We start from the raw sequence: 4,945 nt of genomic DNA, 5'->3' as shown, positions 1-4,945 counted from the left end.
CTGACTATGGCTCAGTTATGTGTAAGAGTGTCACTACTGCAAAATGGGGAGGCCCTGACCCAGTTCTAGTATGGTCTCGAAGGTCAGTTTGTGTGTTTCCACAAGACGCAGATAACCCTGTTTGGGTGCCTGAGTGGCTGATTCGCCATGTGCAGAGGGATGGTGATTTAACAGCCAGAAAGAAGGTCTGATGGTTCTTCAAGAATCTACCTATCCTGATGCCAGTGGGTCTGAATAGCCATATGTGGCCTTTTTCCCAGACCATTAATTATAGTTTGGATCAAGTGGCTATAAATTTATACTTTTATACAAAGGACAAGAATTTCAATTTCATCTCAGGTACTGTATTCTGGTTCCATTCTTATTGTTGTAAACAATGCTAATAATTTTGGAGGAAGTTTCAATTGTTCTCAGCTGGTCTGCCAAGTGTGACAGCTGTTGCGGGGACGTACCCAGGTGTGCAGCACAGAGGATAGGAGATTCCGGGATCATGGCTGCCAATGCTGCCTTTACCACTGAAGCAACAGTTTCTACCATAGCCCTCTCCCAATCTGTAAATACTGCAAGACAGTGGATCAACTATCAGGTGATTTGGCTTAAGTCTTAGCCACCCAAATCACACTTTATTATCTAGTACAAATTGGCATTTTTAAAATAATTTACAAACTAACCTCCTATAGGAACACTTGAATTTTTGTGAGAAGCTCATATGGCTTCTTGTTCTGTCTTTCACACATATCTGTGTTAATTCATCATTTTTCTCCAGAAATCCTGGAGTGATCAGTTTTTAAGTTATACACATGCTTTAGCCATGCAGATCATTAACATCTATGAAACCTGAGTGCCACTTGCTAATGCAGAAAGCTTTTTACAAGGACTTCAACTTGTGGGCAGATCATTGGGGTTTGTAGGCCTTGCACTTTGTGCTATTTTGCCACAGCACTAAAGAGGCCCGGGCCAACTTTCTAAGAAGACAGATACTGTCTTTGACTCAAGAGAAAAGGCCTCTGCCCACATGTGGCTGAACAAACTATTCACCAGTGAAGGGTAACGCAGAGGGGGCAAATGTCTAACCTAAGACATGTAGGTTACGGGCCTGGGTGACCTCTCCAATGATGGGTAAGGAATTATGCTGATGTTCTCTATCACCTAAGGCAGGTTGTTAGTTTATATTATGAGAAAGGGGGACCTGTAGGGCCCTGCATGGACCCCTGAGGCACCTTGAGCTAGCCTGAAGCAATTGGCGGGAACCCCTTGCCCCGAGGCTTTTGTTGGTAGTCTTCCCGTTTTGATGACACACACCTGGTGACAACACACACCTGGTAGGGAGGAGCTAAACTTCCTATAATTTTTCTACTGTGCTGTGAGTCAGTATTTAAGCCCATTCTTTCCCCACTATTATTGTTGTTGTTGTTCGTCTCCACCGTTATTGTTTCGCGGGTTCTTTCCCTTCTTTTTACTTTTATTTTTTCCTCCTTCATGTTTTCTCCCTGCACGCCCTGCCCATGCCTGTGTCCCCCCTCACATACATGACCTGGCCCAAGTCAAAGAACAGAAAATAACAACAAACAACTAAAAATAAACATGCATATCATACATGTAACATAGGTGGAGCAAGTGCAAATATGTAACCCACATATATAACCCAACCGCCAATGTATCGACCACGTATTTATTTCCCCTCCAACCCCAACCACACCCTGGTAAAGCAAATATAAACATGCTATCCATTTGAATTCATGTGTTTACTGCATATCCTCATGTTAATTACATGAACCCGTATGTAAACTCTGAGGGCTCCTATGTTTGCTGCAGCGGCTCAGATGTTGCCCACATGACTTTGCAAGTTACTTACATGCTAAGTATGTGACACCAATGCAAACTACCCATTTATACATGCTAGCTACATGGGATCTCACAGTAAGTACATGAAGCAATAATGTAAGTACATCATCATGTATGGTAAAGACATGAATACCATGTTGTGCACATGGGCTCACATGTTAACTAAAAGGGATCACATGTCAAATACACAGGCTCACATGTTAACTACATGGGATCACATGCCATGTACATAGGTTCCAATGCACCCTGCATTGGCTCACATGGAAACACCATGACTCCATACGTGAACTGCATGTAATGGAGGCGGCGCCAGCCGGGATGTCATGTGTACACGCGACATACATAAGTGTTGTGGAGCTGGCGCATTAGGATCACAGAAGCCACAGGCATGACATGCTTGTAAAACAAATGACAAGCATGTAAATCACAGGGACTTCATTTATTCAGCTACATGCATGTGTGCACACATGCCTGTTCACCAGAAGCGGCCCTCGCGGCGCAGGAAGCTTATGGCGTCGCAGAAGCCATCATGGTACAGAGGCTCCAGGCTTCCACGGGACGGCGGGAAGAGTGCTCGGGCCAGGCGGGCAAAATTGGTGGTGGAGATCTAGGCGGGGCCGGAAATGAGTGTGGGTGGAGACGGAAGTGTGTGTGGGCTGGGCTAGAAGTGAGGTTGGTGTGAGCATGCTGTGACAGGAGTGGCCACGGAAGCCCCACACGGCTCACCTCCACATCCTGTCCAGTCACGTGCACGCACAAGCCAAGACCTTGGCCATGGTCGCGGGGCGAGATGTCATGGCATCCACAGAATGGGGATACGGTGAGGGTGCTACCACCAGGGGGCAGGGGGAGGCTGCACGAGAGGGCGCCATCTGCCCAGGCCTGGGGAGATGGGGGGCCGGGAGACAAGTGAGGAATCGCGACAATATACACGCGTGTTCGGGGTCACACACGTGTGACCACACCCACCCACCCCACCCCTTACCGCCCCGCCCACCTGACCCTGGAACTCCATGGGCTTCAGCCCTGAGTAGATGGGGATGAAGCAGCTGGCGAGAAGGACCTGTACATGAGGGGAAACATAGGACAGGCATGAGGGTAAACGTGGGACACACATGAGCAAAACGATACACGTATGTGCAAACATGCGACACTCATGTGCAAACACAGATGAAACATACATGTAGGAAACACGGAACATGACACATTCTTACACTTGCGGCCCCGCCCCCTCACCTGTACGAGGTCCTCACGGGTCGGGAACTGGAACACAAGGCGGTTCTGTAATGTGTTCACCACAGTCAAGGACACATAGAGCCAGCCCTGCACCAGGACATGAGCATGGGCTGGCAAGATCCAGTCCAGGCCATCCCTGATGGTGCGGGGGAGGGGGGACACATGTGACCTGTGACCCCTGACATGGGATCCACATGCGTGACCCGTGACATGTAACATGTACCATGTGATGTGTGCCCAACATCACCTCCCTTATACCCCCCCCCATGCACCTCAGCCGCTCCATGAGGTAGAAGCTGGGTGTGGCCGTGCCCAGTGGTTGCTGCCTGGCATCCTCGGCCAGGCTGTGTGCGAAAGCCTGTGCAGGCCTGTGGGAAGGGTGGGAACCACACACGTGACCCCCGACATGTAACATGTCACATATTGCCCCGCCCACACACACCTCCAGCTGCTCAGGGGAAGTCAGCAGCACTGCTGCATCCAGGGCCCCCCCTGATGCCCCTGCATAGCCCCTGACATCACCCAGCAGCCCCGCCCCATGTGCCTACAGCCCGGCAGCCACGCCCAGGTGGTAAATGCCCAGGAAGCCACAGGCCCTGAAAGACAGGTGCAAGGGCGGGGTCATCCGGGGCGGGGCGGAGCCTATGGGGCCTGTGGGCGGAGTTTCCGGGGGAAGGATGGGGTCACGTGAGGAAAGGAAGCCATGCCCCCTCAAAAAAGAATGACAGAAATGGCACCTCTGTCTTCACTGCTGCTCTCCGGGACTACGTTTCCCAGGAGGCTGCGCAGTGGACCTTGTTCCCTGTGACGTCACTGGCCGGCAATATCCCCTCAGCTTCCCACACTGTGGAATTTTCCCAGCAGTCTCGGAGCCCCGCCCATCTCAGGGTGGAAGGGGACTATGATTTCCAGCATCCTTTGCTACGCCTACAGTGGTCACTGTTTGTGTCCTCACTGGTGCGCCAGCACCCTTCAGTGTACTATCAAGATGGCGGCTTCTCTGTATGAAGCCTCTGTTCCTAAGGCCACTGCCAGGGACTATAACTCCCTGCATGCACTGCAGGGGCCGGGCTGGGCGGTCGCTCTGTGTGTGATGGCACAGGGCGGCGCCTTCTCCCTCAGCGTCTACAGCAATGGCGTCATTGCATTCTTTCTCACAGATTTGAGGAAGAAAAAGAATGAATAAAGAGATAATTTCTCATAATTCATCCATAGAGAGATAACAAAATGATATCAACATTGATATCAAGAAATAAATAAATAATGAAATCACAAGAGACAGTTTAACACCAACATAGTGGATGCAGACTCCCCTCTTCCTGGAGTAGAAAAAGACAGATTTGAATAATGAAATAATCAGATAGTTAGGTCGTCTGTCACACTTGAGTCAAACAAGGTGGCACCAAACTTCAGGGTTCCCAGATTATATAATGAAACAATTTAATAATTACATCTTTAAATATGTAAGTCATTGACCTTTTTTGTATCATCAATTCATGGGCAGACTTGCCAGATATAGAAAAGCATGCTGTCATCATGCATTTTAAAAATTCCATAGGTTAATCATCAGATCATCATACTGTCTTGCCTGAAGAATTCTGCTGGCCTGCCATCATGACCAGCACCCGAATCTCTGTTGTGGTGCAGCAGGAACTGAGATAATGGGCCCAATCCTGGTGTAGCAGTAGTAGCCAAAATGTTGATATCAGCTGAAATGATGGCGGCAGCAGGGGCAACACCAGCAGAGCAGAAAGAGAGATGTTCTTCAGTGTTCTGGGTCATCATCCTTTTGTCAGGTCTCGGTGATGGTGCCGACCTCCTTGTGCCACAACTTCTTCTCATCGGAGGTCACAACTGATGTGAA

General features: G+C 49.3%; 1 pseudogene; it reads right to left on the bottom strand.

Annotated features, from left to right (window-relative positions):
• Positions 1–2,320: 2,320 nt before the first annotated feature.
• LOC127218212 (patatin-like phospholipase domain-containing protein 4) lies at positions 2,321–3,706 on the bottom strand (annotated as a pseudogene).
• Positions 3,707–4,945: the final 1,239 nt, after the last annotated feature.

The sequence above is a fragment of the Phodopus roborovskii genome, unplaced genomic scaffold, assembly GCF_943737965.1.
Source record: "Phodopus roborovskii unplaced genomic scaffold, PHOROB, whole genome shotgun sequence".
Taxonomy (NCBI): domain Eukaryota; kingdom Metazoa; phylum Chordata; class Mammalia; order Rodentia; family Cricetidae; genus Phodopus; species Phodopus roborovskii.
The sequence above is the reverse complement of the archived record's forward strand: the minus strand, read 5'-3'. Positions and strand labels throughout refer to the sequence as shown.